Source organism: Schistocerca piceifrons, chromosome 9, assembly GCF_021461385.2.
Source record: "Schistocerca piceifrons isolate TAMUIC-IGC-003096 chromosome 9, iqSchPice1.1, whole genome shotgun sequence".
Classification (NCBI taxonomy): Eukaryota; Metazoa; Arthropoda; class Insecta; order Orthoptera; family Acrididae; genus Schistocerca; species Schistocerca piceifrons.
Genome location: NC_060146.1, coordinates 83,479,621 through 83,491,844, shown reverse-complemented (window position 1 = coordinate 83,491,844; position 12,224 = coordinate 83,479,621). Strand labels below are relative to the sequence as shown.

Genomic DNA, 12,224 nt, shown 5'->3' with positions numbered 1-12,224 from the left:
TGGCTACGATAGTGCCTTCACTGTGTTGCCCATAGCAGCTTACCTGAATTCTTGTTTTCTTGTTCATTGTTAACCTACACCTACGTTACCTCTGTTTCTTTTTTTATTTTTTGTCCTTTACTGAAGTGATGAGAAGCCCTATGCGTCCTGTCACTGAACTTTACTATTGCTCACTATAGCTTACTTCAGCCTCTCCATTTCCGTTTTTAAACATTTTAACGTACCTACCAGATTAAGGAATCTAATATCACCTCCTATCAGTAGAATGGCACTTTTGTTGTCCTCATGACGACATCCTTCTGGGTAGCCCCCGCTCGGAGATCGAAATGTGGGATTATTTTACCTGCGGAATATTTTACTTAAAAGGATGCCATCATTATTTTACCATGCGGTACTGCAGTTTCCGATGGCTTTCAGACGTTCACAGTACCAGAACGGCAAGACGTGATTGCGAACGTTACAATGCCAGATCAATCAATGATTGCATCACCTCTCTACAGATACCCCTGTGTTTTGGTTCCATCTACAGTATCACTGCCTGTATCGTTGACGCATGCAGGCCACCCCACCTCAGCAATGTACTTGGCTCGTGTGACAGAAGACATCAGATAACAACTTCTGTAGAACTGGATGGAAATCTAGGGGGTAAAAACTGTAGGGCCAGACGGAGACTGGAATATGCCCAACAAATAAATGAGAACTTGGGTTGCAACTATTGCTCTAAGATGAATGTGTTGGTTGCATGAAACCAGTCAGTGGATTGATAACTCAAAACGGAACCAGCGATACTGATTACTACAACTATCGATCTGAGGTTCACCACAGTTGGCACGTGCGCTGGTGACGTGGTAATCTGTTTAAGATTAAGGGTATTGCTGTTGAAATAGGTCTAATTTATTGTGGACCCAGCAATGTTTAGGGTGGGTTTTAGTTGTAACCTCGGTACTCAATGCTCGATGCTGGCGGCAGTAAGATAAGCCTGCAGAGTCTTAACTGCCCATGTACACCACACCATTGATGCTCGCTATGACCCTACCAGGGGATGATATGAAGATGGTTTGTACTTCGCGCCGCGGGTATCGCCACGTCGCCTGGAATTTGAGCCGTGGTGGGCTTCTTCCGCGTCACTCCAGCAGTGCCGTGTTTGACTCTGTGAGCTATGTGAACAGTTGCGGGGTAATTACTCCAGGTGGGCAGTGAGTAGGGAGGCTTCAGCGTAGATGTAACAAGGCTTCTGGCGAGCAGCGAGGTGTGACTGGCCTGAGGAGCCAGTGGCAAGGCTGTAGCATAACCGTGCCCTCATATAGGGATAGGTTTGGATCAAGAAATGGCAGCCTCCAAATAGCTATATTTTATGAATGGGATCGAAGAACTTGAGGTATGGCAACTCGAGATTTCACGATTTGCTCCTTGCACAATCTTAACATCCACACTCCATTCCATATCTAACGATTCATATTTGTGTTACTGTTATTCTAATGTAATAGATGAAACTATCACTGCACAGGTATATGAAGAGTACTTATTTGTGAATAGGTTTATGTAATCATTGTTAAACGAGAGAAGTAGTACGTTAATTAATTTATAGTAAATATACGAAACGACAGGCTGTAAAGAATTACGCCAGAACCAATTTTTATGCTTGTCTTAAGCAATGCGACAGTATGACGTAGGTGCGCTCTTTGCATCTTCTCCTACCAGTGCTACAGCCGAAGACGTGATTACATGGACTGTATATAAGAGCCAGACGTTTCACGTGGACATTTTAAGAGAACATGTACTCCTCAGCCACACTTTACTAACGTTTTGTCCACTCATGTTGTGTCGTGTACAGCTCTTTCCCTTATGCAAAATATATCGTAGGTCCACTGATAACACTGACCTTGACTGCATCGAGGGTCGCAATAATTTTAACAGTCTGTTGACGTATTGCCAATGCGTATTTTTGAAGGATGCCACAGAACTTTTCATTACTTGCAAATGTGCAATGTGTACCACAGCTTATCACAAGCCACACGAAAATATTTCCGCACAACTGAAACAGGATATAAGGAACTCTCATACTATGTACCTCTTTCTCCATGTACCTTCATCCTTAGACTGACACCAACCTTTGTGTCAGGTTGTCTTGGGTCTCTGTCCTCGAATACTAGCCAATACGAAGCCACAAAAGGCAATGTGTCCCTGCAAGGGCACGCTATCCAAAAACGAATTTCTCAGTCGTTTCACATGATCGTCCATGCACCCAATTTTGCATGAGTTTATACCACATTTTGCGATATTACAATTTCCTTACACTGCGTTAGTTGCCTTCCCATAATTATCTCCCAATGAACTAATGTCGTATCTGAGATTTTTTAGGCCGGTCGGTGTGGCCGAGCAGTTCTAGGCGCTTCAGTCTTGAACCGCGCGACCGCTACGATCGCAGGTTCGAATCCTGCCTCGGGCATGGATGTGTGTGATGTCCTCAGGTTGGTTAGGTTTAAGTAGTTCTAGTTTCTAGGGGACTGCTGACATCAGATGTTAAGTCCAATAGTGCTCAGAGCCATGTGAACCCTTTGAGATTTTTTACATAGCAAAGGTGTCCACAAGTATGGACTATATAGGCTTCGAGAATCTTCCAGAAATTTCTGGGTGGTTACGATTCTAGTCTAAAGAATTGGTAAGATGCAGTAAACCAGCGAAGACACCCCTCAAGCAAGTGAATGGACTCATACGTTTGACTTGGATGGGAGTTGAACCAAACATAGTGCAATGTAAAATTACAACAAAGAAGGGAAGTGTGACATTTTAGAAACATATTAGAGATGTTTGAAACTGTATCAAATGCTAATTTAAGTAATGACGAAAGAAACTGCAAGTTATACCCTAGTGTAACGTCGTCAGGGTGACGAAATTCGTGGTGGAGGAATCAGCGACAGACGGGGGCAGACATTGCAGAGGTCTACAAAGCGGCTGAGCCTATCATACTTCAGCTATTTAAGTGTGCACACTCTCTAAGAGCCAAAGTTCAAAGGACAAACTGTTCTTACCATTCAAATTCACTTCACCAGTTTAGAATAAGGTCTAACCTGAAACGACGAGTAATGTGATTAGGTATGGAACTTGGTCCCACATGAACAAATGCTATGTGCAGGATGTGTCGTCACCTTTCTCAGTATGATTTTATCGCTGATGACGAGATTATACGGCAAAGTGGGCTGTGTGTGGTTAGTATTACCCTCATGCTGTAAATTTGTTCCGTAAACCATTTTCTGGGACACTCAGTGTTCAAATACTTATTTTTCGAGACCCATGTGGCACAGGAAATGTCACTTAAAAGAATGTTATTAGTATGAGTGACGTTAAACTCTTGTTTTGTATCAAGATAAAAGTTCCATAAACTCCAAATCTTCACCTAGATCGCTTAGGGAAGGCATGTTCTGATTCTAGTTCTTTCCGTGTTGGTTCTTTACGATATGGTGTCAGAATACCATTTTCCAAGGAAAAATTTGTCAGTGGATCTCCACAGTAAATTGTCTCATTACATATTTGATTTTCTTCTTGTCAGTAGGCTAAACAGCTTGTGTCACAGATTTAAATTCTCTTCATCATTTTGATGTAATGAAAATGTCACAAGAGGAAAGCAAACAGTCAGGATGTTGCACACAACTGATCAATAGCTCATTTTTGTTATGTTTTGTACTTGACGATTCACACAAAGAATTGGAGTACTCAAGATGTACCAATTCTCGGAGTACACTAACGCAACCAGATCACACGATACACAGACTTTTTCCGATTTATAGTAATTCTATCCTTCTAAATTGTACAAAGATATTCAGAATTAATAAATGCTATTGTGACTATTGTTATTTATATAATTTAGCATGGATAACAGTTTGAAAACTTTTGTAAAGTAGATTATTTCCTATGTTTGACTTTCTATGACCATTAAAAGTCGATATGTAAACAGCAACTCCGTTTACTGTAAAATTAGCGTCTTCGGTCGTATTGATATCTTTGTTCTTTATGACCTAAAATGTTTTGGTATTCGTTAATAATTCGAGTCTGATTTGTGCTGTTGTAAAATGATTGTTGGAATCTGTTGTAGAGTCTGTTCCTATATGTCAGAAGTGATGTGATTGTAGTTCTTGCATATTCCTAAACAATTTTAAGTTGAAGATTTTGTACTAAAGTTAATTAAAATAACATAAATATATCAACAGAAGCATACTCAGTGTTCTAAATGAAATAATCGAACCTAGTTCACACTTCATGGACACAAAGCCATGTTTCTAAGTGAGCCACATTTTCAGTGAGGAGCCACAAGAAACAGATGAGTAAAATATAATTTATCACAGCACTATCTTCTTTCTCAGTGATCTATTAGCTGCACTTTAGTAACGTTTCAATAGCTAAAAACGTGAAATTCATTAGATATGTTTGAAATTCGAACAATTAATATCGTTTTTCGTAATAACAGAGGGGAGGGTCGTCACAGAGTGTTCCTGTAACACAGTAAGCAGGTAAGTCTGCAAGAAGACTACCAGCAATATTAAAATTAAGTTGAAGCGCTGCCTGTGTGAGCTGGTTCCTCAACCTAACCTCAAGTACAAACAGGACAGACATGCGAAAAACAGAGTGTGTTCAGTATTCATTATCACGACTAAACTTCTGGACTAAACTGAAGGTTTTGACCCATCTCACAGAGAGTATACCATGTTAATGCCAACAATTAAGAACTGATATGCTAACAATGCAACTATAAACTCCATTGTAGTTGTGGAAGAGATTTTCCATTTAGCAATATCTTCTTTCTTAAACCTGCGTCTTCGGTTTGAAAAGTTTTGTGATTGTGTATTTTGGATATTCTTCAAAGGAGCATTTTACTGGTAATTTTGTTCTATTACCATAATTACATTTTGTTCAAGAAACAGCTAGTTGGTTAGTTGTTCATGCATCTATAGATCACTTAAAAGCTATACTAAATATGTCACGCTAGTTGAGAAAGTAAAGCACTTTATCTGTTTCATGAATACAATGACATTGCCTTATGTAGGCCTAGACTAAGCGTTGCTTATGCATTAGTTTGGATTTTAATTTGCACATTCTACATGAGAACCATTTGTTCATATGCAGCCAAATGACATTGAACCAATTAATAGCGTTGTTAAATCATAGTCATCATTTCATGTGCTCAAAATGGGCAAATTTCAAGCACTGGAAAGACGTGAGGCTTTTTAAGCTATGCTACGTAATATTTTCGGTAGAGCAGAAGAACTGTCAATCAAGAAGTACTTGAGGTTACCCTTTTTATGTACCTTCCAATGAATAAACATTTTATGATCACTGACAAGTGATGTTCACTACAATAAACACCTATCTTGACAAAATAAAGAGTTTTTCTGCTTAAATGTTGGTTGTTCTTGTCATAAGTGTTTCACTGATAAAGTCTATGTTACTAGATCAAAGGGAAACTTTCTCACACTGCAGGGAGGGATAATTGTGAGCAACATAAAAAATTAATGTGTTTTTTACTTTAAAAACAGACATTGCCAAGCCGAAAATCTTTCAAACTGCCCATTTAGTTTGAAAGAGAATATTTTTTGTCTACGAAAAATGGAGAATAATGGCAAGATGGAGAGCTATAAGGGAAAAGAGTAGGGAGGAAAACAAGGATGCAGCGAATTAGCAGCACAACATAGAGAAAAGTGTTAGGAGGGGTAATGAAATATGAGACGAAAAACCAGGAGAAGTGTAAAGATACGGGGAGAGGGAATAAATGTGTAAATGGTATAGAATAAGAATAGAAGAACAAGAAGGAACAAGAAGAAGAAAAAAGATAAGAAAAGAAGTGGGAGAAGAAAGAATAATGAACCGATTAACAGGCAGTAGAGAAATATAACTATGGGAATGAAGGAAAAGAGGAGTAGGAAAAAAGGAAGAAAAAACTGGGAGAGGGAAGAAGAGGAGGGTAGGAGGAAAGATAATGTGGGTAAAGAAACAAAATGAAGCAAAAAAGGATGAGAAAAAAGCTTGAGGAAGGCAGTATTATGTGAAAACAGGCTGAAAGAAAAGACATAGAAAGAGGCAAAGAAAGATGATACCCAACACCAAAGATTAAAAAGAATGGGAAGAAGAAACAAAGAAGCAAAAGAACACAGAATGGAAAACAAGAAGATGAAGGATCAATGTGAGGACAAAGCTGAGGGGAATAAGATAGAGGTGTGTGGGCAGGTTGAGGAACATTTGGTTAAATGTCTGAGGAAAATGAAAGAGCAGTAGCACTAGGAGAGGGATAAGGATGAAGTGAGGGAGGAGGAAGAGAGGTGAAGTTGAGGAAAATTGAGATGTAAGTGGAGCAGAAGTAGGAGCTGAAGAAGTGAAGTGGCATGAGAAAATAAAAGATCAACAGGAAAAGGAAGATTTGGATGAAGCGGTGGAGGGAAAATGAAGAAGAACAGGAAATATGAGTTGGATAAAGTGATGGAAGAGAAACAGTAATGTGGATGAGGGAAAGGGGATGAAAACGGAGTAGAAGCTCATGTGTGGGGAAAGTAATGTGGAATAAAGTGGTGGATGATGACCAGGATGTGGAAGATTTGGATGAGGTGGTGGAGCAAGAATGTAGGCGAAGTAGAAATGATGTAGTGATGAGGAAGAGGAGAAGTGCAGATGAGGAAAAGGAGGTGGAAGTATAGAAGAGGGAGAAACTGAAGAAGCATAAGGAAAGAGGTGGGAAAAACAGGCAGAAGGAAGGAGAAGAGGAATAGGGATGAAGAGGAGGAGGATACTACAGATGTGGGTGAAGTGGAAAGGGACAAGGTAGTAGAGATTTAGCAGAAAGAGGAAAACAATAAGAAACTGGAGATCTCTGTCTCTGGCTGTAACTCACCTTGCCCTGAATCTCGTCGAGTGGCATTGGAGTCTGCCCGCCTGGATTGACCAGAGCTTCCATCAGGCACTGGTGTGGTTTGGTAAGTCCGTCCTCTGTGGCTGCCGACCTTATGGCGATGCACTGCATGGCCAAGTTCTGCATAATTTTGACGAACATGAACAGACCACGTCCTTTGGAGGTCAGCTGCAGCAGGAACTTGCTCTACATCCATGGCCAGAATACCATCTTCTGTAAAAACAACGTGGTTCTCGTCAGTGCTAGTCTCCATCTACGGGCGACGGGAGGTAGGGGGGGGGGGGACAATAGGCCACGAAACACTGGTCTCTGTTTATCAAATCAACTAGCGCAAATTACAGATACTGGTGAAATTCCCTATGTAACATCAACAGTATGAGAGCCAAAGTTTAATTCGTGGCAAAAATTGAAAACTTGATTAAACTTGTAAACTACTGCATATCAGTTCCTGGCTGCTTCAATCGGCTAGTGGTGATCGCTATTGTGAACACCAATGTTAGTAATCCAGCTTCTGGGAAACAGATACTTTTCTCCAGCCTGGAGGTAACGGATCAGCCTTTCCTTTATCTAGCTAAGACGCTTCACTGGCCCAAGCCACCTGTTTGCAAGGGCGTGTGATTCCCAAAGGAAAGCCAGTTTCTCCCAGCACGCTTTTGGAAACGAAACTTCTCAGAGGACTGACAGAAATATGCACCTTTCAGTAAGTACTACAAGCATTACCAGGTCATAGTCGAATGAAGTGTCTTACCGATGAGGCGAAACTTTTATGACCACATGCTTACTAGCTTGTTTATCCCTCTTTGAAACGAAATACATATCTGAGTCTGCGTATCATGGATACGACAGTTAGTTAGCAGGTTTTTACACGTATGTGGCGTTAGATTTCTACGCACAGGTCACAGAATTCGCGTAACAACGACCCATTGATATGGATACGCAGTGATTGCGCCCGATAGTAATCTAGGTGAGTTCAATAGGATTTACATCAGGTGAATTTGGTCGCCGAGACATCAATGTGGGTTCACTGTAATGGTCCTCAAACCACTGTAGCAGGATTCTAGTTCCGAGACACGGACAATTATAGTGCTAGAAGATGACATCGCCTTCGTCGAAGACATTAAATATGAAGGAATGCAGGCGGTTCGCAGCTGTCAGCGTGTCTTCCATTACTACCACAGGTCCAATTCAAGAACAAGAGAATATCTCCCATAGCATAATACTGCTCCCACTATCCTGCGCGCGTGGCGCGCTGCATGTTTCGAGCCGCCGTTCCCTTCGATGACGGCGTTTTTGGAGATGACCCTCGACCTAGAGTAGCAAGAATGTGATTCACCCAGAGAGCAGACACGTTTCCATTGATCGACGGTCGAAGCCTGATGGTCCCGAGCTCACTGCAATCACAATTGACGATGTCGTTTGGTCAACATGTGAACTCGTAGGTGTGGTTGATGAGCGGTGTGCTCCGAAACACTCGTGCGTGCACCAGTTTTGTTCTCTTTCCGCAGACATTCTACAGTTCACCGTCTATCCTATATTATGGAGTAGAGAACTCTCCGAACCCCACGTTCTTTGAAGAGTGGTGTAGGTCCAACCATTTAGCGTCTGGTGGTAGTTTCACTGTCCTACGTCTTTCCATAGATCCTCACGGTTGTAGCACGTGAACATTCAACCAACTTCGCCGTTTTTGAGGTACTAGTTCACAGGCTCTGCGTAATACTAATCTGCCCTTTATCATTTCGCGTATATCAATGGTTTTCCAGATTTGCAGCCCATATCTTCACTAGGGTGATCCCATGTCGGTGTCTGCTCCGTTTACATTCTTTTGCTAACGCGTCACGTGATCGCAAGGGCTCCAGATGACATCGAACGTCGCGGAGGGCAGTGGTCACAATGTTTTGTCTTATCAGTGAATATTCTGTTGTGGAAACTGATTAATCCAAAGGTTGGCATCTTTAAATAATTTTGTGGGGCAACGTTAGTTGCTGGTGACAAATCCTACAGCACCTCTCTCAAATGTTTCAGTATCTTCTTTCAGTCCAACATGGCGGGGCTCTCAAACACTCGAGCAGTTCTCAAGTGTGGGTCGCCCAAGTATTCTCTTCACGGTCTGTTCAATGGATGAAATACATTTCCGCAAAATGCTTCCTATAAAACGGAACCTTAGGGTTCGCCTCCCCTACAACCGACCTTACAATACTGTTGCACATCATATCGCTTTGGAAAGGCATGCCTAGATATTTAGTAGACGTGACATGACCATGTCAAGCAGCGCACATTGTTCTAACATTACTGATACGCTTTTCCTACTCCTCTGCATTACCTAAGATTTACCCCCATTTAGAGCAAGCTGCCTCTAATCACAACAAGTTATCCTGTATCCTCCTACAGTCACATAAAAGACGACGTTTGCTCACACAGGCACACAAAAACGACTACAGCAAAGTTCACTGGGCTGCTAGAACATGCGGCTGCTTTCCTCGTCACTCCACCAACCCAACTACATCCCGAGTAGTCCGCAAAATCACCAGAAATGAAACCCATAGAAAATCTGTGGCAAAGGCTGGAGCAGCAGGTGAAATGCTGACTTCAGCATCAACGCAATATAGAGGACCTACCAGATGGAATCCTCATTGGGTGGCTTAACCTGGAGGTGGCATGCCTGCATGAACTTGTGGAGTCACGTCCTAACCGAATCTAGGCAGTCATCAAGTTCAGAAGCGGAATTACATACAATTAAATGATGGTTGTATTGATCTGTTTAGCAGTAACTAATATTTTGTCTGGTGAGATTACACACTGAGGTGACACAAGTCAAATATTCTATTTGGCCTCACTCGCAGCAACTCGATGTGGCTCGGACTAAACGATTCGTCGGAAGCCCCTTGCAGAAATATTGAGCCATGCTGCCGCTATAGCCGTGCTGAGTGGTCGCGCGATTAAACGCGCCATGTCACTGACTGTGCGGCCCCTCCCGCCAGAGGTTCGAGTCCTCCATCGGGCATAGATGTGTGTGTTGTTCTTAGCATAAGTTAGTTTAAGTAGTGTGTAAGTTTAGGAACCGATGACCTCAGCAGTTTGGTTCCTTAGAAATTCACACACATTTGAACATTTTCTGCTGCTATAGCTGTCCATAATTGCGCAAGACTATCCAGTGCAGAATTCCATGAACGAACTGACCTCTCCATGATGTCCCATAAATGATCGATGGGAATCATGCTTGCTGATACGGGTTGCCAAACGGTTCATTTCAGCAGTCCAGAACGTTCTTCAGGTCAGTCTCGAACTACTGTGGCCCAGTGGTATGGCACATTGTCATCCATAAAAATTCCATTGCTGTTTTGGAACGTGAAGTCCACAAATGGCTGAAAATAGTCTCCAAGTAGCAGAAGATAAACATTTCGAGTCAATAATCGCTTCAGTTGGACAAGAGGACCAACTCTGTTGAATGTAAGCATAGCCCACACCATCATGGAGTGACCACCAGCTTGCACATTGTCTTGTTGACAAATTGGATCCATGGCTCTATGGAGTCTGCGCCACACTCGAGTCCTGCTATCAGCTCTACCCAACTCAAATCTGAACTCATCTGACCACGATTTTTTAGTCATCTACAATCCATCCGCTAAGGTCATGAGGCCAGAAGAGGCACTGCAGGTGATGTTGTGCTATTAGCAAAGGCGCTCGTGCCGTTTATCTGCTGCCGTACCACTTAACACAAAATTTCGCCGCACTGTCCTAACCCATACCTTCGTCGTACGTCCCATGTCGTACGTTCATGTGGTTATTTAATGCGATGTTGCTTGTCTGCGAACACTGACAACTCTACACAAACGCCGCTGCTCTCGGCCGTCTGGCACTGCATTGTCTATGGTAAGAGGTAATGCCCAAAATCTGGCATTCTCGGCACACTCTTGACACTATGGATCTTGGAATATTGAATTCCCTAACGATTTCCGAAATGGAATGTCCCATGCGTCAAACTCCAACTACCACTCCACATTCGGACTATGTTAAATCCCATCGTGTGGCCATAATCACTTCGGAAAACTTTTCACATGACTCACCTCAGTACAAACGACAGCTCCACCAACATAATTTGAGAAGACAATACTACTGTAGTAGGTATACTGGATATATTACTATCCGATGACATTTGTCATCTCAGTAGATATTGTATTCGGAAAAGTTTCCGCACCAACACATTCAACCTGCGTAGTTGGTAGGTACAATGTCATCTTTGTTTACATTGTGGTTGTGTGTTCCTTCAGTGCACTGTTACTCATTAGTCGTGTAGGTGTGGCAGCCCATGCAGTAGGTCGTGAATGGACGATGGTATTTACTAATGCAGAAAAAACCGAAATGTTCATCATCTATGGAAAGTGTAGGAAGAATGCAGTTCGATCTTGTATTGTGTATGCAGCAAGATATCCCAGATAGACGACAATCACCTCGGCAATTATTTATCAACCTCTTCAACCACTTACGTGAAGGAGGTAGCATAACAGCTAGGAAACGTAACAGGAGGAAACGAATGATGGCAGAAGACAGGGAAATTAACGTTCTTGCTGCTGCTGCAGTTAATCTGCAAATTAGTGTCGGGAAAGTGTCCTAGGCATTCTCCACCTACATTGGTCCCATGCCTACCACATCAGTCTCCATCAGGAGTTGCATGGAGACGATTATGAGAATCGTGTTAGCTCTTGTACATGGGCATTAAGACAGGGCACTCCAAATTATCTTATTTAGTGTTGAAGCCACATTTACCAATCATGACCAGGTAAACCACCGAAGCATCCGCTATTGGTCTAGTGGTAATCCCCATTGGCTTTGTCAGGTGGTACATCAGTGTCCATGGAGAGTAAACGAGTAATGTGGGGTAGTGAATCATCAACTCATAGGCCCATTCTTCATAGACAGAACACTGAACGCACACAAGTATCGCAGCCTCTTAACAGACCATCTTCCACGAATGTTAGAACACGTTCCTCTGCAGGATAGGAGGAACTTCTGGTGATGGTTGTCCAGCCCATAGTGATAGAAGTAGTACAGCATGTCTTCATGAATTGTTTCCCATTCCCCAGTTCTGACACCTGTAGACTTTGTCCATGGGGAAAGCTGAAAGACGCTGTTACGATGACATACCAGCTACACCCAATGATATGCAATGACATAATACTGCAGACTGCTCAGACTTCTCTGCTGAAATGCTGGCATACGTATACCAGTCGTCCCATACTGGACTCATGTATTGCTGCTGCTGGTGGTCATTTTGAAAACAAGCTGTGATGGCTAAATGCCTCGTTACTGGCCTGAATCCATGTAACTAGCA

General features: G+C 42.3%; 1 long non-coding RNA gene across 1 annotated transcript in view; it reads right to left on the bottom strand.

Moving 5' to 3' along the window:
* Nucleotides 1-12,224, bottom strand: part of LOC124717238 — a 114,878-nt gene that overhangs the window by 55,066 nt on the left and 47,588 nt on the right. Inside the window, exon 3 of the long non-coding RNA XR_007005727.1 lies at nucleotides 6,878-7,108. This is a non-coding gene — a long non-coding RNA (uncharacterized LOC124717238). The remainder of the gene's footprint in view (nucleotides 1-6,877; nucleotides 7,109-12,224) is intronic.